Raw genomic sequence first — 23,697 nt, forward strand, 5'->3', positions numbered from 1 at the left:
CTGATAAATAAGTGCATCACAACGAACCAAACGTCACAATAATAAGCAAAGAGAAAGGAGAGATACATCCAATAGACATTTTAATATCAAACAGAAGAAATCTGCATAAAACACAGAGAAAAAAATAAAAATAGAAACAGCTGAACGGACATATAAAAGAAAAATGGAAGTTCAAAAATGTGAGAATAACGTCAGTGCTAATATCGGAGTGGTTTGTAAGACGTCGGGAATGCACTTGAGACAAATCAAATTAAGTAAAAAATAAATAAAAGAAAGGAAGAAAGTACAGAAGAGCGCAATTCTAAGAAACTTCATGCAAACCCCAGAGTAACGGGAAAAACAAAGGAAATTCAATATGCTTGAAAGATCCGTATATTGCTATATTGCTATATCGCTAAGATAAGGAGTGGAGAGAATGTGTAATAATAATAATAATAATAATAATAATAATAATAATAATAATAATAATAATAATAATAATAATAATAATAATAATAATAATAAAATCAGTTTATCCTCTTTTAGGATACTCCAGAGCAATGCAATAACCAATTATAGAAAATAGCAAATAATAATGAAATGAAATGGCATTTTTCATTTTAACGTCCCACGTATGTCCTTTAGGGTGACGTTGATTATGGTAAGGGGTTGATGGTAGAATGAGAATGTGAGAGAAAAGTGAAGTCACCTGAGAAAACCCAGAACATGATGTTGTGCAGTGCAAACTTACTTGGGGGGGAATTAAATCAGGGATCTAATGAAATAGAGATAAACTCTCTACTACTGAGCCGCTTTGATCCCCATGCATAATATTGAATATCTAACGTGTTTTAAATAGTATCGTTTACATGTTTTAAGTTCTTCTAAACATTCATTTTGTTTAGTTCTCCCATTCTTTTACCCTCTATAAGAATGTAACCATAAGTTCACAGAATCATTTCTCCTAGCCCGGTGAAGTTGTTTTTATATTACAAGATTATTTACTTAGAACCACATAGAACCACTTAAATTGCATTTTGTTTCTTTTTTCAAATACCTTCTGGAAACTGATGAAGATTGTTGTATTATCCCTTCATAACGTAGTTGCTTCAGACTGAAAAGATGCTGGAAAATAATAATCGTTGTCATTTTCTAAAATCACAGAGGTTTCCGTGAGATTTTTAATAGTAGTCACATTGCGAGGCATAAAGAGAAAATAAAATCTGATTAACCAAAATATCAACGCAAAGCTTAAATGCAAGAGAAAGGTGTATAAAAAATAATAAAGCAGTGGCGTCGGCCAGGATCATTTTGTTGTGTTGAGGCCAGTATTAGCGGCATTGCAACATAATTTTATTTTATTTTTTTCACTCTGTTAGACATTCGTTTACGAACTTGATCGGGTAGACTGATATCAATAATTTTGCTGGCCAGTCGATACATTTCTTGTTTTCAATATGCAGAACTTACAGTAGAAGGAAATTATTAACTTTTTAAAGCTTTCTGTCCAAAGATGGTGCTATGCGTCGATGCAAAATTAAGAGCAACGCGTTATGTTGACACTTAGTCACGTCTGGGAGTGGTAAGCGTTTCCTGTTGATGGCTGCGACGCATTTCTCATTTCTTGGCGTAAGGAGAAACTCTTCGTCCTAAGGAGTGAAGAGCAGCTCACATTATTGCTAGTTGTTAAGTAGTGATTCCCTGTGATTTGAGCTCTGAGTCGTAAGTTTTAGCATTCAATGTACAGTAGATATATTGGCAGTATTTATACATTTTAGTTTTGTATAATTAATTTTGATTTAGCCATAAGTTGACCTTAATCTAAAAGTAATGATGAAACTTTTAAATACAACTGGTAACGATATATCGTCCGTTTCAATTGTATGTCTCATGGACTTAATTCACAAACGATTGATGAAGTAACAAAGCACTACGTGTTAAAATTCGTTTATTTAAACAACTAAGACTTAATTATAAATGTAATTAAAACTATGTGTGCAAAAAGTCATTTCAAAAAGTGCAAATTTCATGGCAGTGTTCCCTTGATATGTCAGAAAATATGCAACCAATTATATAATGACTATTTTAGAATTACAGTTCGAAATCAAAATTATTCGTTTTCTATTTATTCCTTGTAACATAAAATGGTGGTCACATTTATGTCGTGTAAGTCCCCGTAAGCCACTACGGAAAGGGAAATATCTCCGACTTGGATTATGTATAAGGAGGTAAGATATTACGGTGCAAAAGTAAATTTAATTTTTAACACTACAATTAAGGCAAGAAGCTTTAAACAAATTGAGATGTCTGTACAGAAAAAATAGCAATTAGATAAATTCTCTTTCTTTAGATCGTAATAACAAAATCTACCTTTTATATGCATTTCTTCTCTCAAGAACTGTCCCTGAGATAGGGTAAAGAAAATGCATTCAGTAAGACATGCGATTCAAAGGTGATATAAGCAATAACGCCGAATGGAATGCGTCAATGAATGTGGCGTTATATCGTTAAATAATGCCTGGAAGTATGTGCTTCTATAGCTCCAACAGATGGTGTTGAGGCTTATGGCACTACATCATTTAATCATGCCAGAAAGTACATGATTGCGAAATATTTGCGTACAATATTGTATCTTTCTGTTTATAAGAGTGAGATCCACCATCGTTCTTGACCATGAAACGTAAGTATTGATTATTTGATCACGTTTCTAGGTTTGTAACCTTCTGTTGAATAATTTTACGCTGGGTAGTGACTCAGTGGTAGAGCGTTCACCTCTGGTGCTTGGGGTCCCTGGTTCGATCCCAGCTCGCGCCGTGTGGACCTTGTGGTGGACAAACACCGTGCTCAGTGGGTTTTCTCGGTGTTCTCCCGTTTCCTCCCACTTTCTTCATTCCACTATTTCATTCATTTCTCATAATCACCGTTTCCTTTAGCCTAACCGGCATAACCGTGGGACGTAAAACTAAAGATTTCATTTCATTTCTTTTTCAATTTTACGCTGTATTTCGTAACTATTTTAAAATAATTTCCTCCTGTATTTGCAATACCACTGCATTACGGATTTTAGACATTTAGTTATCTTCTTCTTTCATTTAATTATCCTACATTATTTATGTAATTATCTCCTCCATAGGCGGAGCTATAAGCGGGCATGGGAACATTGCCTCCAAATTTTGACCAAAAAAAAAAAAGAAAATAAATAAAAATGTCAACTAAAAGATGGCCATCTGCCAAGACCTGTGAAAATTTGCGAGACTGTACGCTTGTTTTGACAGAAATTTCGGTTCTGTGAAACATAACAAACCAAAACTGAATTGTCGTCTAGGAAGTATTCCACAGGTCCCAAACGAACCAAAAGGAGACAATTCCTAACTTCGAACATGATCTCCTCTTCATTGAATCTATCGCTTTGCTGAATTTTTCGTGCGTTTGAACACTGTTTTCTTTTTGTAACCTTAAAATGAAACGGTTTATAGTAGTCTCTAGTATACTTTGTTTAAAATCTGAAATTTAAAAATCTGAATTTCGAGTTCCATAATTTTCTCCATTATACAGAGTGTCACAAAAAGATCGGGACGGTGGAATATCTCGAGAAATACACGTCGTATCTTGAAATGCAAAAACACGTGGCAAATATATTTTTAAATCCTATTTCAGGGTGCAACAATGAATTCACCCGGGTGCCCCCTAAGGGAGAAGAGGAGGCGACTTGAAAAGTTTAAATGGGACCCCCCGTTTTTAGTGTAGATTCAGATGTTACACACAAAAAATACGTAACTTTTACTGGAAATATTTTTTGTGTATTCTTGACAGATAGCACGGCAATCGCGAAAAATCTATTTTAGTGAGTAACGCAGCAGAACTATCGGGACAGGAAAATATCACGGGAAATGCACGTCCGAGCACGAAAAAGAAAAACCGTGTCAAATATTTGTTCAATTTCTATTTAACTGTATGCAAATCAATGCTCCTTAGCGCCCCCTAAGGGGGCAACTTGAAAAGTTTAAATGGGACCCCCCAGTTGTTAGTGCAGATTTAGATGTTACATACAAAATTATGTAACTTTTATCTGCAACATATTTGTTTGTTTGCTCGATAGATGGCACTGTAATAGCAAAATCTCTGTTTTATCGAGCAACGCAACAGAAATGTCGGGACAGTGCAATATCTCGACAAATACGATTCTGGGCATGAAATTAAACACAAATGTATGGGTCTAATATGCTTGATGCCTAAAGTGTCTGTGTGTGCAAATGAATGAACTTGGTCAACCCCTAGAGGGGTGGGTGGAGGGAGCACTTGAAAATGTGACATGGGAACCTCCAATTGTTACTGTACACAATGCTGTAAACAAAATCGACGTAGCTTTTATCGGAAAAGTTGTTTTGTGTTCTTAACAGATGAGAATGTAATATCAAAAAGCTGTTTTATCGAGTAACGCAGAAAATGTACTTTCGAGCAAGAGATATAAATAATGTGTACCTGCCGAACGTTTATTTGAATTGTTTTATTGCAATTACCGTTACTGCAAGCTGTAATCATATAATCATGAGCCTTGACAAATAGGGGATTATGGGGCATTTGCTCCCTCTGGAGTTTTAATTGCCCCTGATTTTGTTAAATTATCCCTACATGTGAGGACTCATTGTGCATAATTACATTTTTAATGGAAGCCTCGCCCCCCTGACCCAGTCTTCTGAAACATCGTGCTTCCCTCTCCTCGGAAAAAACTTGCGGGCGCCCATGACTGTAATCGCAACAACTAAATATTTCTTTCAAAGTGCACAGAATTGTTGGAGTTTAAAACGCACACAATATTTCAAATTGAACGTTGTGCCCAAAAGAATGATCACAACATTAGGCTAAAATAGTTCTCCACGAAACAGAGGCAATAAAATCAAATCAAAGAAGTATAAAACTACTTTAATTGCCAAAAGAGTTGTTTTTATATCGAAGCAACTTTGTTCATCGACGTGTATGTCAAATAAGTCATCGAAATAGAGCTGGTAATTGTGTTTGTAGTTGCCGTTTAGTTCCTTGCAAAATAGCCTCGGCATGCCTGCTTCGAGTTAGTTTTGCAAAGAAGACACTGCACAACAATTTTCTTCAGTGCAAAATTAGTGATTTACTCTGTAGTGGCCTGTTACGGCTTAGAGACAGTAGTGAGTAGTGTGGAATGAGTGAGAATCGAAATCCTGCCAGAGACTTTCTTATCACGAAGTCTTATTGTGGATCTAATTCGAGGTGTTCATTGTGAGTGAATGTCTTGTAAATTAAGTGCACTTCAGTGGCGAAGGTAAAGTCAAATTGTGGTGATCTCGAAGTGTTGCACAGATACTAACTACTTGATGACATGGCCACTCTTTCTGAGCACGACAGAATAATTATTTTGATGATGCGCGGATGGGGTGATCGCCAAAGATCGTATGCTGTAGTTAGGGCGCTATTTAACCAAATACTTCTCGGTCCAAACGATCCCATTTGAAAGTGGACTCTCGAGCGCACCGTGTGGTGCTTCGAGGAAAAGGGAAAGTGTAAAGAATCGTCGAATTCCTGGGCGACCAGAGTCATCGACTATGGCTGAAAAACAGCTTGACGTTGCATTATCCTTCGTTGAAAATCCTCACCTGAGCACCCGCAAAGGTGCTCAACATGATATCAGTCGCATGGCTGTCCACAGAAATTTCAAGGCAATCAAGTTCCACCCGTGCAAAATGCATCTGATACTTAAGTTAAATGAAGATGACTTCGACCGTCGTACGGAATTTTGTGAACAGAAGATGAGGCGCATTGATGACGATCCTAACTTTCTCACTAGATTTTTTTTTTTTTTTTTAGACGAAGCCACTTTCGAATTAACCAATCGCGTTAACAGATATAACTGTAGATTTTGGGCTGACAACGATCCTCATTGGTCGGTTGAAACACACACCCAATACCCTCAATAATTGAAAATCTGTGCGGGAGTGATGAGCACCTCCATAGTTGGACCATTTTTCATTGACGGGAATTTTAATGCTGGGAAGTATGGATATATGCTGCGGAACGACGTACGTCCAGCAATTAGAGACATTGTAGGGGATAACTTAGCCGAAACGTGGTTCCAGCAAGATGGTGCGGGCCCGCACTATGGTGTAAATGTTAGGCAATGAGCAATTACCCCAAAGGTAGATTGGCAGAAGAGGTGAAATTGAGTGGCCAGCTCGTTCTCCTGACTTACCGCCACTGGAGTATTTTCTCTGGTGACATTTGAAGGATCGTGTGTATTAAAGGAAGCCTACCAACTTAGATGAGCTTCGGCAAAGCATTATTGACGGAATTGCACTTATTGAATCCAATGTCATTAGGGCTGCTGTGGATGGATTCTATCATCCAATAGGGAATTGTCAAACGATCAAGGTACGCAATTTGAGCACTTACTATAACACACTGCTTACTTGCGAATATCGTAGGCACCAACAAGCACCCCGAACGTGAGGGGCGAGATGATGCATCGACAGAATAGACCAAAGGGGGGAATATACATCTACTCAGGTACGTTCACGTAGCTGTTCCTGTGTAGCACTACACGTAGTTAATTCATGGCCTGTTGCTATATCTGATGTACACATTAGGCCTTTCCACTTCAATATGAATGTTTAATTTTAAACTTTAGTTGCTTCTCTGATTATTTCCTGCTATGGTGACTAGAATAAAATATTTTCGATAACAATTCGGCATGTCTTTTTGTATCTTTTGATCGGAAGCGCATTTCGTGCATTACAGCGATAAAACATAGTTTTGCCACTACAGTGTCATTTCTCAACAACACAAAAGAACTTTTCAGATAAAAGTTGTATATTTGTGTGTTTTCCATCTGAATTTGCAATCAGAACTGCGGGGCTCTATTTAAAACTTGCAAATTGCCCTCTCTGTCTCACTAAGGCGTATCCAGGTGTTTTCATTTGCACACACACACACTTTAGAGATCAAATATATTGGACCCATATATTTTTGTTTAATTTCATGCCCAGATGCGTATTTCTCCAAATATTCCACTGTCCTGACATTTCTGCTGCGTTGCTCGATCAAACATAGATTTTGCGTTTACAGTGCCATCAATCGAGCAAACAAACAAATATTTTGCAACATAAAAGTTTGGTATTTTTGTATGTAGCGTCTGAATTTGTACTACCAACTGGGGGGCCCATTTAAACTTTTCAAGTTGCTCCCCTCTGCCCCTAAGGGGGCGCTAAGGAGTATTGATTTGCACAAAGTTAAATAGAAATCGAACAAATATTTGACACGTATTTTGTTTTTCATGCTCGGACAAGTATTTCTCGAGATATTCCACCGTTCCGATCTTTTGTGACACTATATATATATATATATATATATATATATATATATATATATATATATATATATATATATACAGGGGTGTTGGACAAAAAAATCTAAAACCTTTGCAAAAGTGTGAAAATCATACCTAGTATGGTGGGGCCTCGTTTTGCGTCCAAAACAGCTTGGATCCGACGTGGAATGGCCGGATACAGCTCCTGAATTGTGGTGTGTGGAATTTTGTACCATTGTTCCTCTAAAACGTGCTCCAGTTCCTTAAGGGATGCTGGTGGAGGGTAATGAGGCCGAACACGCCTTTCTAACTCAGACCACAATGGCTCAATGATGTTCATATCTGGTGATTGTGGGACCCTGGGGAGATATAGCTCCAGGTCATGCTTTTCAAACCATGATTTCACTGTTCTTGCAGCGTGACAGAGTGCCAAATCATCTTGGTAGATGCCATCACCATCAGGGAACAATATTTGGGCCATAGGTAGGACCTTGTCCCCCAAAATGGCCTCAGACGCCTTAGCATTCATCATTCCATGCAGGGCTATGATGGGATCTGCAGAAAACCACGATATCACTGCCCATACTGTAACAGAACCACCCCATGCTTTACAGTTGGGAGCAAACGGTCTATATCATAGGCCTCCGACGGTGTTCTCCATACGTAAACACGACCGGTTGTTGGAAGCAAGGTGAAGGTCAATTCATCGGCCCACATCACGTCTTTCCACTGATCATGAGTCCACTCCTTGTTGTCCTTGCACCACTGGATACACCTCTTCACATTTACTGCTGTGACCAGGGTTTTGGCGACAGCGGCAATGCCATGAATTTCCCTTTTATGAAGTTCTCGTCGCACTGTTTTTATGAAACCGGGTTCTGTAGGCCGGAATTGAATTCAGACATAATTTTCATTGCAGTGGTCTTCTTTGTAGCTGCTACAATCCGTTTGAATGTCCTCCGGTCCCTATCTGACACGATTTCTTCGACCACTGTTGTGCTTTGCAGACGTCGTTTGCCCATGAATTGTGTTTTCCCTCGTGACATTGGACGTGCCCTTTCGATACCCTCACAATGTTCAGCACTGTTGCAACTGAAGCTCCAACCAGACGGGCACCAACGATCATGCCTCTTTGGAAGTCTGTCAGGTCGCCCATTTTACCGCACCACTTTCACACCAAGACAGTCACAGGTAAACTGGTTACTACACTGACGGAAGAGGAAGATCCACATGACACATTGAAACCAAAAAGCAATCGGAAACCGCAAAACGTGTTGTAAAGTGGAGGGCCAAACTTAAGTGCCTGTATGAAATGTTTAGATTTTTTTGTCTCACCCTCTGTGTATACAGACTGTTCCATGATTTGTGTAATTTTCCAGAGGACTAGAAGAAGATGAAGTTTTCCCACTATTAATATGAAATTTGGCATTCTTATTGAAAAATGTCTGAATTTCTCAAATTTCGAAAGTAAACAACAGAAAATCACTGTTTAGCCCCTCTTTTGTGGGCGTAAACACAAAGTTCATTTTCCTTATGAAAGATTCAATGTTGAATTCTTCCATAAATATTGCTAAGGATTTTGGTACAAATGAGTGTTATTTGATACAAAATGCAATGACACTCATTCGCAATGCTAATGGAGTCGTCTCAAACATTATTTTGGATAAGACTCTCCCATTGGAGGGCAAGGGGCATAAAAAGTGGCGGATGGAATGTTAGTAAAATCCCTATTTTTAATTTAGGAACGCCAGTAAGCGTAAGATTAATCACAAATGCCAGAGAACAATATTATGATGCTCCTTGCATGTGCCAGTAACTTATATGAGGCTATAGCCCCCATTCCAAATTCACATTAAAAATTGAGCATTATTATTTTTTTTGCACGGACATATGTGAAAAAAAATAATTTGTTTTTTTCAATTAATGTGAAATTTGTTGTAATTGTAGTAGAAAGGTGAGGTTTTAAAATCTGGATTGTTATTTTGGTAACGCATCACCTGAGGGGAGGGACAGGGATCGTAGCATAAGATAGTGGATCTTTATAAAAAATCAAAATACCACAGAATTTCTATTCCGATGCTCTCGGAATGTGCCAGTAACTTATATGGGGCTGTAGCCCCTCTTCAAAAACCACATAAAATGACCATAAATGCCCTTAGCAGGGACATACGGAAATACATTTTTTGATCAAGTAATGTGAAATTTGATGTAATTTAAGTAAAAAGGCATGTGTTCTGAAATATGGAATGTTAGTTTTGTAACACACTGCCTTAGGGAGCATAGGGGGCATAGCATAAGATGGTGGATCTTTACGAATATCCAAATTTCGTTCTGGAAATGCCAGTGAGGTCAGATTAATCACAAAAGTCAGAATTAATGCTCCGATGCTCCTTACATGTGCCAGTGACTGATATGGGGCTGCCCCCTCCTAAAAATCACATTAAAAATATCAAGGTAAGTATCCTTCGCAGTGACATACCGAAAGATTTTTTTTTTTAATCAAGCAATGTGAAATTTGGCACTATCGTTGTAAAAAGGTATAAGTTTTTCAAACCTGGAATCATAATTTATTAATGCACGGCCTTAGGGAGCACTTGGAGCAAAAGATGGTGGATCTTTATTATGAATATCCCAATTTTATTCTGAAAATGACAATGCGTGTCAGATTAATCACAAATGTCAAATAATTAGTGTTCCGATGCTCGTTACATGCTCCAGTGATTGATATGAGGAAACAACATTTGTCAGCGGTGAACTAGTAACAGATAACAGCTCAAGTGTTTTTGTTTCTTCTGTAGATAAGCTTGGAAATCTTGCACTTTTCTAGATGCAAGGTGGACAGTGTGAAAACAATTGCTGCTGAACTGTTTGTATAAACGGTCAATTTGCACGTCGCGCACTTTTAGTCCGAGTTCTTTAACTATACGGGATCTTGTTGCTTTTGCATATTTTTCTGATAAAATATACTATTCAATTATATTAGCATGCTGATCCTGAGTTAAAGGTTCCATGATCGAAAAACATAACAGTATGAATATGCTCTTAAAATGTAGTGGAAACGTCAAGCAATTTACAAACGATTAAGCCAGTCTACCCCCAGATTCACGTCTATGTAATCTGCATTTCCGAAGAAATCGATTTAACCCAGGTGTTGATTACAGACATGAACTCCTATTGAACTGTCAACAGGTAAGTCGTAAATCGTTGGCGTATTGCGATAAGAAAAGATCTGAAACTGTTGCCAGTGGAGATGAACAAGAAGCTAAGCTAAGAATTAGAGGGTGTTTTACAAAATAAAGGGTTGTTGATATGGTTTGAAATCAATTTAGAGTAGGACGCCAACGTATGATAAGGATATAGAAGTTGAGTGTTTCAGTGCTTCTTAACACACGTCTCTAAGCCTGCATTCTGAATGGGCCAAAGAAGAGCATGGAAGCAAACAAAAGAGCCTTCATCTGAATGGGCCAAAAGATGCATGGAAGATGAAGGTTGTGTGGTTTTTAAAAGTGACTTTGGGACTGGGGAGAGGGAATATAAGCCCCAAAATAGCCACTGGCACATGGAAGTAGCTTCTGGGCAATAATTTTATGATATTTCCGATTATTTTGACGCCCATAGAGAATAAAGAAAAGTTTGAACTTTTTCCCCGGCTTTGTTACCCAATGAGAAGGAGAAACTATAATAAAATTAGAGATACATGTACGATAGGTGTTAGGGGAGGAATGTTGTGTTTTCCAACCAAAACAATAATTAGAGAAAATTGCTTCCCACATTTCACATTAAAACTCCAACTAAATCAATTAAATTTTGAGTTCACCTCATTAAAAGAGATCCACACATGAGTAATCTCCTATTGTCGCTTCAGCTTTTTTTCTAAACAAACATTTTTCGACAATAATGCAAAATTTCACATTAATTATGAAAATATTTAGCTTCTGTCAGCAGGTCCCTGCGTAAGGACATTCATCATAAATTTCTATCGCTTTTTCAAACGGGGTTGTAGCCCCATATCACTCACTACTACAATGGAAATAGCATTGCATGATTAATTGTGTGTGTCATGAGATTAATTTTACGCTCATCGGCACACCCAAAATAAAACTTGGAATTTCAATGCCCCACCCCCTGTACTCTGCAGAAACACAAAACTACCCTCCGCGCCCTTGACCGCTGTTACCAAACTAACGTTACTGAATTGAAAAACGTGTACCTTTTTACTATAATAAAGCCAAATTTCACATTAAGTGAGAAATAAAAAAAAAATGTTTTTCATGTATGTCCCTGCTAAAGAAATAATGGTATTTTTTTGTGATTTTTGGAAGAGGTTGTAGCCCCATATCAATCACTAACGCATGCAAGAAGCATCGGAAATTAATTCTGAGACATTTGTGATAAATCTAACGTTCACTGGCGTTTCCAGAATAAAATTTGAAATTTTTATAAACTTCCAAATGCTTGTGCTACGCCCCTGTGTCCCACCTAAGGCAGTGTGTTGCCAAACTTACATTCCAGATTTCAGAAGGCATATCTTTTTACTACAATTATACCAAATTGCACAATAATTTACAAAAAAAAAAAAATGTATTCCCGTATCACTGCTGAGGATATGGTGATTTTTTTATGTGATATTGGAAGGGGGCTGTAGCCCAATATCAATCACTAGCACATGCAAGGAGCCTCGGAAATTAATTCTGCGGCATTTGTGATTAATCTGACGCTCACTGGCATTTCCACAACAAAATTTGGATTTTTTATAAAGATCCATCATCTTATGTTACGACCCCTGTGCCCCCCCCCCTCAGGTAGTGTGTCACCAAAATAGCATTCCAGATTTCAAAACCTTACCTTTCTACTACAGTAAAAACAAATTTCACATTAATTGGGAAAAACAAATTATTTTTTTCCCATCAGAATATTAGTTCTCTGGCATTTGTGATTAATCTTACGCTTACTGGCGTTCCTAAAATAAAAATTGGGATTTTAGTAACACTCTACCACCACTTTTTATGCCCCTTGCCCCCTGAAGGGGGAGCCTTATCCAATATAATGTTTGAGACGACTCCACTAGCATTGCGGATGAGTGTCATTGTATTTTGTATCAAATAACAATCATTTGTACCAAAATCCTTACCAATAGTTATTGGAGAATACTGCCTCCAAAATTTAACATTCGATCTCCCATAAGAAAAATGAGCTTTTGTGTACGAACCCAAAAAGAGGGGCTAAACAGTAATTTTCTCTAATTTACTTTTGAAATTTGAAAAATTCAGATATTTTCCAATAAGAATGCCAAATGTCACATTAATAGCAGGAAAATTTCATCTTCTGCCATGCTCTAGAAAATTACACGAATTATGGAGCAGTCTATATATCAATACATATACTAGTCTTTTTTCCATCTGGGGTCTTTTCCACCCAGACCTCCGCATTTGCTCAGCCTATGACCTTGCATATCATATGTATCATCCTTTGCTTCTTAATACTCTGCTTAATCACCCGGAATTTACTTTTATTCCAGTCTTTCCTTTATCATTCACAATATGACTTATTGTATGATGACGATGATGGATACTCATTTTCAGAAGTTTCTATTTATCTGTTATTTGAAGTTTTCCAAGATTAAAATCTCAGCTTTTTATTCGACCAGACTATTTTATAGCCAGGACATTGCTCAATTTTGATACACACACACACACACACACACACACACACACATATATATATATATATATATATATATATATATATATATATATATATATATATATATATATATATATATAATGGGAGAGATCGGCAATGTTGATCACCTAAGAAAAAAGGGTTGTTATGCAGTTTAGTTTGCAAAACATATTGAGACAAATTTGTAAATACATACTCCAATCCCACAATAAGTGTGTAAAAAAAAGTAAACAGTAATTCTTAAAGTGCGAGAACACGATGGAAAAAAAAAAACTCAAATTGTTACTTTGGTCGCCATTCCCAACATATTGGTAAAGGCCATCACAATATAAGCTTAATAAACACAAATAGTTCCATAGGCAGTTCATGTTTTTTCTTGGCTAGTGTGCCCTCGAAATTCTCAGAAACTTCAACTGAATATCTTATTGACGTTTTCTTGAAACACATGTCATACATATATCCACGTGGTGAGTTCACAGCAGTACAGTCAGCATGCTCCCACGATCCAAAAAGGGTACACCGATACCAAAGTTCGTCGTCATGCCCAAATTCCTCACATATAATACATACACAATTCATTTGGCTGATCAACTGTTAGATCATCATCAGTGTTGCCGTCGTGGATGTTAGCATCCCCTAAGCTATTTTCCTCTGATGATTCCGATTCCTCCATTCTCCATCGTCTCATTTGTGTAGTTTTTCGCTTAAGTCTACGTTGTTGTTTTCCTGCTTTTAAAGCCTGCTTCCGTTTCCTTTCTTCCAAGAGCGCCCTTCTAGGAGTAGATGTTAAGGTGAATCATTACCAGGAAGTCAGTACATATTTTAGCCTACTCCCTTAACTACTGCGCAATAAATGGTTACATATTATAAATATTGTACTATAAGATAAAGTTATGTTTCAGCTACAACACAAGAAATTGATTCATTTGTTTGTGTCTTTTGATACCGAAAAAGGTAACAAACAAAAGAAAATATTTGATTCATTTTACATGAGCACACAAGATGGCACTTACTGTTAGATCTTAATAGTAGTGCTCAATTTTGTGAGGTGCTTATTTGAATGTGTAACGTAATTTAAAGTAATGATTTTATCACGAAATAGATATATTGTTTGACCGTTCTTCGTGTTATGTCTCAGATTTTATTTAAATACTAACATGTATTACCTGCTTAGCTGGGTTGAAATAAACTATTTACATACATATTTTCGTATCTCATCTATTTTATTGTCATTATTATTTTTATTGTTTATTGCAGCAAGCATGTTTACACAGTTTTCGATAATGTTTGGGAACGTTATGATTAGTTACAATCTCTTCTCTTAATTGAAAATTAAGTGTGATTCGTGTTCCAATACTACAGACAAATTATTTTGCCGTAATTCAATCAGTGTCACTGTTCATCTCGCAGACCGCAGGAACTATAGATTAAACAGTAATATCGGACATTTTTGACTATATACATATATATCCTCCTCCCCACGTTGCGGGTCGCGGCATCGAAAGTGTCACCGTTCATCTCAGCAACCCCAAAAATGTGGATTCAGCACTAATATCGGTCATTTTTTTTATCACTTTTAAATATCTCTTCCTCCTCCTTCCCCGAGCTGCGGGTTTGAATTTGAATTTAAACGGGATCGAAAACACCACTGCTCATCTAAGCGACCCAGAAAACTACAAATTCGACACTGATAGTGGCCATTTTCAATCATTTTTATATATATATTTTTTCGCTCTCCCTCAAGTGGCGGCGCTGATTTTGGATTAAAACTGGATAAAAAAGTTCACTGTTCATCTGAATGATACAGAAAACTGTGTATTAGACAAAAATATTAGTCATTTTCGAAAATTATTATATATAGCTTCCCTTCCCTCCTGCGTGCTGCGGCACACGGCATCAGAATTGTCACTGTTAATCTCAGCTACTCCTTAAACTATGGATCAGACACTAATATTAGTCATTTTGGATCATTTTTAAATGTTTGTCCCCCTCCCCTACGTTGTACCCTTCCCTCCCCGACTATCAGAGCTGGATTTGGATTGAAATAGCATCAGAAGGGTCACTGTTTCTCTCACTTACCCCGAAAACTATAAATCCAACACTAATACCAGCCATTTTTGATCATTTTTAAATTTTTCTCCCTCTCCCTTCTCCAATGTGCTATCGTAAAAACAAATAACTGGCAGAAATTTGGCAGCATACATACAATGTTTTCCTTTTCATGTGTGCATGGGTGAATGAGAAAATTGGAGGGAAGTTTTTAGAAAAAGGGCGTTAATTGGGGAAGGGGTGAGATTTTAAAGCAGGTAGCGGGCTTTGTTGTGTTGTTTGTGTGTGTGTGTGTGCCGGTCTTTGTTGTTCATTGGAATATTGTTGCTGTAATTGCATAATTACATGTCTGTGCCTGCTATACGTGAACTAGCAATGCAGTAGCAATTAATTCTGTAACGTCTCTATTGAATTATCCGTTTTCGAAAAGAACGTCAGAAGCAAACCTACTTATGAAAGACAACCGAAGACCAATTCTGACTCTCAATATAACGCAAGTAATTAGAAGTCAGAAACGAACATTTACAAGGAAGTTTAATCTCAACTTGTACGAACAACATAAATGGTTATGTTTATGTGAAATTAAAAATGCTTTGTTTTGTTTTCCTTGTTTGTTGTTCGGGGCGGAGGAAGATGCATGGAGTAAAAAAAAGGTGCGGATATCCAGCATCTGCACGACAAAAAAAAAAAAAAATCGTCAGGTCAGACAAGACACGTTCTGATCTCACTATGTTGGGAAACGTGAATATTGCTGCTCAACTAAATGCTGGTTATAGGCGGTCCATTGAGAATCACAATCAAAAAGTGACGCAAAACAGGTACGTGCTCAATATAATCATCAATTGCATTTGGTTTCGTGGCACATTCGAATTAGCTTTAAGAGGACATGATGAAAAACAGACTCGTCTTCAAATCGAAGCGTTTTTCGTAGATAATTAATTTCAGTGCAGAACTTGACAGCGCTCTCAAGAGTCATTTAGAAAGTGCAATAATTTTCAAGAGTACGTCAAAAATCATAAAAAAAGAGCTTCTGCATTGCATGCTTGAAGCATGCCATGAAGAAATCGATATTATTATTTATAATAACTATCAGTGGCGTATTTAGGGAAACTTCCGGGCTTAATCCCCCCCGAAATCTTACTATAGTAAAGTATATGAAATATCTTGCAGAATTTTCACATTTTCAGGCAAAGCCCCCCGAGAGTTAGCAAAGCCCCCCGAAACAAAATCGTGAATATGCCACTGCTATTATTATTATTATTATTATTATTATTATTATTATTATTATTATTATTATTATTATTATTATTATTATTATTAAACTATTATTATTTATAATAATAATAATAATGAAAAGGAGAGGTCATCTATTGTGCACCACCTAACATTCAAAGCACCAGCCGCCACTGTTTGACACTAATATCGGTCATTTTTGATTATTTTTACTTGTCTCGGTTTCCCCTTCCGGTGACCCCCGGCCCGCAGCTGAATAGGGTGAATTTGGACGTTAATGCGAGTTTTACAATTGAGCTCACGGACTACGAAAACTATGAATTCGACACTAATATCGGTCATGTTCTACTACTTTTACATGTCCTGGTAAACGCCCCCTTGAGATTCCCTTGGTTTTCTCAAATTTACACGCTATATAATGATTAATCAATTACCCCACAAAGATCATTCCAGTTTGTTATAACAGCGAAACGAACTTCCTCCCACAAATTCTTCTTTAAATTTATATCTGAATATTCTTGCAAACGTTTTTATATAACGCTTGACGTTTCTCCATTTCCTCAATTTCTCATTATCTTCATCGCTAATTAAAAATATAACAGCTTCATTGCAAACACTTCTTTTAACGCGCTACACACGAAATGAACTGCTATGCGAGAGAACGTGCAGAAAACATTTTTTTAATCTCCCTGCTTGGAGGCACCTCGGCAACTTTTCTGTCGCCGTCGCTGCAGTGAGCAGATTTCCAAAAGACTGAATGCATTTACCCAGGGCAACAAGATAGTTGCGAGACAGAAAGTTGCCAGTGAGTATTAGGGCCTAGAAGTAGAATCTTGTTTTTTTTTTTAAAAAAAAATATATATTGCACCATATTCTATAAGTAGTACAATATTTGGAAAAATACTGTTCCAGATGGGGCTTGATTTTCTTTCCGTTTGCATGATATTCGAGACTAGTATATGTAATAACTTGAAATATTTGCATATATGTTTCTCATAAGCTCTATGAAATGCCATAGTTTTGCGAAAAGTAATTCCGATGAGAAATAGGGATTTTTTTTTTTTCATTTGAGTGTATATGATTGAAAGATCCTAAGAATGTTTTCATCACATTTTAGACTAAGCATAAAGCATGTATTTCTGAAATTAGAGATCTAAAAGGACTGCAGATGACCAACTTACAGAATATAAGTGATTGGTGTATTTTTAGAATAGGATTTATAGTTTTACTTGATTGTAAAATTTTAATAAGCAATGGCACTACAGCTACTTTTAAATAATGTGGTGCACCTCAAGCAAAATCAGCACATGGATTTAGTTGCCCCATCTTCAATTTTGCTCGTGTCTCGATATGTTATGATGTATCAAGAGAGGTGTTGAAATACAAAGTTGTAGATGCTGATGCTTCATCGTTTCCAAGATAAAGGGCACTGAACACATGAAAAATGCTCCAAACTGCATAAACTAAAATATTTGTAGCTACAGTTTGGTGAAAGTGAGGAACACGAAACTTTGTCACCGTACACACAGTAATACAGGGATACACACAAAAAGTAAGAAACCAATACCACCAATGTTGCCATCATAACGGCGGGCCAAAAATAAAGTTCATTAACGCAAAAGTGACCCAAGTTTGATCATATTTTTGGAGTAGAAAGAAAAAGAACCATTAACCTTTATTTTGTGACGGATAACCTTGGACTTTCCTCTGAACATCGGTGTATATTTCAGCTGGTGGTATATTGCTGGTTTTATTGTATCGTAATAGATTGAATATGTTGAGTGGTGTGTAAGTCAAACATTATTGTAACGGCAGCAGCTGATGAAGATAAGAGTGTCTGCAGACATGGGAACTGTGTGTGAGCACCACAAGAAGACGTAACTTGCAAAGTACCACCATTTCATAGACGGACGTGCTGTGATTCCACATGTGTTCATAAGGAGGTATTAGGAAAGAACCTGAAGGAAATCACTGTTGAATTTGCGAAGAAACGTAGTACCGAAGAAATAAAACTAATTCCTGGTAAATCAAAATGCCCACATGTCATAAAAGGTTATCCGTAGATGGCATGCCAAGAGACTTGGTAACAAGACATATCAAACATGCTCAACATTTATCGGACAATGCGACATGTAGCAATGATGACATATGTGGGTGCAGATGAGCTGTGTGACCTGTTGTCCCAATCGTATTCAGTTACAAGTCCAACAGAACACTGCATGATACTGGTAAAACTACCACATTTCAGCAATAGAACACAAAACAACAGTTGCAATGATGTTGACTTATACACCACTCAATATGTTCAATCTGGCACGATACAATAACAGAAACAACATATTCAATGTTCTGGAATGAATTCTGCTACCAGGCAGGATTCCCAAACTGACACTGATTTTTGCCACCACTGCATATTGATCACTAACATGCTTTCATTTTATACGAGATTGTGCGAATTAATTTTACATGTCAACCACCTATTGGTATGACATGTTATTTAAAGATGAACATATGAGTTGGAATCATATACGTCTAAATTACATGTATTATTCGAATATGTTCTTCACTATCTGAACATAGCCATATTGCACGTTTGATAACTCGGAAAATACTGTGAAACACCAAATCATATTTCTTGTGCAAAGAGACATAAAACGGTAGGTTATTTGTTCAAATGCTGAACAATTTCCCTGCACTCAATTTTGCAATATGGTCGCCCAAATATGGCCGATATTGACAACATTGAGTTACAATAACATTCATACATAGGAAGGTACACTATACCACTACCTGAAATATACACCGATGTATTGAGGAAGGCCCAAGGTTGTCAGTCACAAAATAAAGGTTAGTGGTTCTCTCCCCTTCTTCTCCAAAAAGATGACCAAACTTTGGTCACTTTTGCGTTAATGACCTTTATCTTTGACCCACCATTGTGATGGCAACATTGATGATATTTGTTCCTTACTTTTCTGTGTGTTCTCCTGTATTACTATGTGCACTGTGACAAAGTTTCGTGTTCCTCACTTTCACTAAACTGTATCCACAAATATGTTAGTAACTTATATACATGTTTGGAGCATTTCTCACGCGTTCAGTGCCCTCTATCCTAGAAACGGTGAACCATAAGCATCTGCCACTTTGTATTTCAACACCTCTCTTGATACCTCATAACATACCAAAACACGAGCAAATTTGAAGATGGTGAAACTACAACATTTTTCAAAATTGACTGATTTCATTTGGAATGCATCATATACAGTAATCATTACAGTATACAGCACTGGAAAAAATACTACATTATAGTAAATATATGCACAGCCAGAAACAATATTATGTGTAGGTTGGAGTTATAATTTCCTTTATCTCTAACCTATACTTGATATTGTTTATGTATGTACATACGTTTCTCTTCCCGAAAGCTAGTCTGGTACACTGAATTATTCAGATTGAAAATACAATAACACAAACAATGATAAAATTAAAGCATATGAACCCAGTTTATTGGAATTGATATTGTAGCACACTGAGTTATCCAAATTGAAAACAAGAAAAGCAAAATTATAAATAGAACAATTTATATGTAGTTTATATGACATTTCTCAGTTGATACTGTTCTTTTCTATTCCAAAATAAGGTCCTTTTGGCACATATACACATTACACTTTTTGTTAGCTACCTCTTGTTAATGAGCTACAAGTGTTTTCCTCAGAACAAAAATGTTTTGAGAAAATGTTAAGAGAATTCATATCTCAAAACCTCCGCTAGCTTTCGACAAGCCGTCCTCATTGATGAAAGGAGCCGATATAGCTAATGGTTTTACCAAAACAGACAGGGAAAACAAATACGTACAACCGTTTCCTGAATTATTGTACTACTTTTTTAAAGCACGTTTTCCTTCACCACCTCTTTATCAGGGTAGTGTTCTGGCCATTGATCTCCCAGAACAAATCGTGTTAATTCTTACTTCTTTGTCTCAGTCACAAGTGCAGAACGTCTGCCTCTCATACGGTAATACGAAAGAGTTAAAAAAATAATAACAAAACGATATTTTGCATGGCCAAGATGGGCAGGTAAACTTATCATCATGGGGCAAACATTGCTTCGAAGGGGCCAAGTTCCAAGACAGATAGGTGGCCAACTTACAGAGTAATAAGTAACAAATGTCTTATGGGAAAATGCAGGTGCAAGACGAACCAGACCAAGATGAGCAGGTGGCCAAGTTTGACAGGTTTTACTGTTCTTGGACCTAGCTAGGATTTAATCATTTTGATTCCATTGGAACACATATCATAGGGGCAAAATTGGGTTATATACAGTGTATTGATGAACTACACCGACAAACTTTTGAGGTACATCCTTACTGCAAAATAAGAAAACTAGTTTGCATGGACTACGCTATGAGGTATATACTTGTAGTTTCAGAGCTAGGACTGTCCAAGACTGTGGGAAAAATATTCCAATACGGATTATTTCGAACATGAAAAACCGTGAACTTCACGGTCTATAAGCGTGTACAGGAAATCACACCTAGGATGTTAGAAATGCATATTTAAATAATCTACAATAGGCACATGAGGGACTCCTCCCAGACAATAAGGCATCCTGCTTGCTTCATATAAATGGTATTCAAAATAGGAGGATTGCATGCTCATGTCAGTTGAGTATGTTATTACCTTCATCTTTACCGTCTTCCAATCTTCATCCTCCTGTATTCTTTGATATTCTGATCTTGATCGTCCTACATGCACATTTTTATCTCCTGCTAAGAAAAGCTTCTCATGTAACGAACAGTGCTCCAGCCCGATCCAACATTCTTGTTTTGTCTCCTCAACAAACCCAACTTGTAGGGAGGAGGCGCGGTGGCTCAGTGGTAGAGAGTTCACCTCCAGTGCTTCGGGTCCCTGGTTCGATCCCAGCTCGCGCCGTGTGGACTTTGTGGTTTACAAACACCGTGTTCGTGGGTTTTCTCGGGGTTCTCCCGTTTCCTCCCTCTTTCTTCATTCCACCATTTTACTCATCTCTCATCATCACCGTCTCCTTTAGCCTAACCGGCACGGCCGTGGGACGTAAAACTTAAAGATTTCATTTCATTTTCCAACTTGTAGGGCATAGGTGAAGACTATATTAAAGATTTCTCTTTCTTTTCCTACCACAAGCTTGATTATCATAATTCTGTTGCGCTCTCTTTATGTGCACCAATTTGCTCTTTATATTCTTTTCCGAAACAATATTAACTCCATTCTTTCTCGTGCTTTTTTTTCAACTCATAGAAGCCTGTATTCATTTCTTATTTCCTTTGATTTTGAACTATTTAATTTAGTCTCCTGGACGAATGCTATGCTTTCTCTTGTTCTTGCTGGTGTTTTCAATAACTGCTAGATTCGATATGTCAAGTTCATAACGTTTCACGATCCTATTCTGATCTTCTTCCGTTTCTGAAATCGCTTCTTTAGCCCCTTCCAACCATTGTTAATGGATAGGTCTTGTTCACTTCTCACCGGATTTACGCGATCGGTTCGCTCGTTGCTTGTGTAGTACCTCCTTATGTTTATCTCATTCACATTTCTTTCTCGACCAATGTTTGATTTCGCAATTGTTTTACAACCAGCTGCCTACCTGTCATTAACCCTGAGCCTAGAGGACTAAGAGTTTCTATCGGAGTTTCTCACTAATTTGAAACTACTACTACTACTACTAAAATTTTCCAAATTTCTGTTAAAATTAAAAATCTATTACTGTTCTGCTGTTAAATGTACTGATACCCTTCGAAAAGTTAGAAAATCAATACTAAAGTTTGACTCAAGTCAAGTTTGACTACACCATACTAGCTCAAATTCATACAACTTTCAATTAAATATCTTGCAATTATTATTTTTAGTAAATCGTGCGAGGAGGCATATAAATTCACATTTTCATTATTGGTGCATTATAGGGATGTCCAAAATTTTCCGGAATCCAGAAGATTCATTTTGCGGAATCGGAAATTTCACTTTCCGGAATTCGAAAAAAAAACAGAAATTCAGAAAAAAGCCGGAATTCAGAAAAAAAACATAATTTAGAAAATTCTAGAAATTTTCCGAAATCGTATTTTTTTTAACACGTTAGCTGCCAATGGTGAATTTTTTGGTTCACCGGTAGAGTGCCAAGCGTACTTACTTACATTATTCTTGTTTTGTTCATATTTTTTAAACACAATTGAGCTGAGCAAAGCGAAGCTCTTATACTCGGGTTAGCCGTTTGGTTGTCCACGAACTCCTCCTAGACCGTTTGGGCGATCTCAACCAAACTTAGCACGCTGATAGAGTATGTCGTGCTGAGTGACAACATAGGTCGAAATTAAAAATCCGATGTACCATCGAGGAATAATCACCGAAAAACGCTTCCTCCTAGACCGTTTAGCCGATCTCAACCAAACTTAGCACGCAGATAGAGCATGTCGTGCTGAGTGACAACATAGGTCGAAATCATAAATCCGATGTACCATCGAGGAATAATCACCGAAAAACGCTTCCTCCTAGACCGTTTGGCCGATCTCAACCAAACTTAGCACGCTGATAGAGTATGTCGTGCTGAGTGAGAACATAGGTCGAAATCAAAAATCCGATGTACCATCGAGGAATAATCACCGAAAAACGCTTGCATAGACTTAACATGAGGAAAAAGTCATGATTACGTAGTTTAAGCTCGCTCAGCTCATTTCATTGCAATCGGGTATATACATTGCATTCCTAGTATTAATATTGAAACATAATCTAAGGCATTGTATCCCCGTGCATAAAAGTTGGGGATCCGATCGGACCTATGTGTGTATATTTTGTTTATGGGCAAGGGGATAAATTACAGTTGAACTGGCAACTCTGTTAGAAAGTTATTTGTTTATTACTACATGTGCAGAAGTGAGAAGTGTGGATATATTCATCTTGCTTTTAGTGCTAATAAGTAATATCTTTGTGCAATAAAAAACGAAGAAATATGCGCAGAACTCGATCTCATTAGTAATAGCAGTGTAGTGATCTAGACTTTTCTGAAAATTCAGCAAATGGCAGGGATACTGATATCTTGTGAAAATAAATTAGAATAAATAATGAATCCATTGTTAAACTCTTTAACATGTCATTGAAAAAGCAACACATAGGTCCGATCGGGTCTACAAAAGCAGCAAATGCTTGTTACTTGGTATTTAGCGCCTCTAGCGGCGTTAATAATCAATATCAAAGACCGAAAGTTACATGTGTAATAAAAACACTACATTTCATTAACAGTAGAGACAGGATTTTACAATACAAGTACTCTAACGTCAATTCGACGAATTAGAAATTGTGGGTCCGATTTGACCTACAAGAACATTTTCTTAGATCAGTGCAGTAGGTCCGATCGGACCCACATGGCATTAAATTCTGCATTAATTCTGATTACCG

At 37.1% G+C, this 23,697-nt stretch overlaps 1 long non-coding RNA gene across 1 annotated transcript in view; it reads left to right on the plus strand.

Annotated features, from left to right (window-relative positions):
* The first annotated feature begins 1,570 nt into the window (after positions 1–1,570).
* LOC145674578 (uncharacterized) overlaps positions 1,571–23,697 on the plus strand; it is a 43,725-nt gene continuing 21,598 nt past the window's right edge. The window contains exon 1 of the long non-coding RNA XR_014128984.1: positions 1,571–1,701. This is a non-coding gene — a long non-coding RNA (uncharacterized LOC145674578). The remainder of the gene's footprint in view (positions 1,702–23,697) is intronic.

The sequence above is a fragment of the Thermobia domestica genome, chromosome 17 (assembly GCF_964235325.1).
Source record: "Thermobia domestica chromosome 17, izTheDome1.hap1.1, whole genome shotgun sequence".
NCBI lineage: Eukaryota > Metazoa > Arthropoda > Insecta > Zygentoma > Lepismatidae > Thermobia > Thermobia domestica.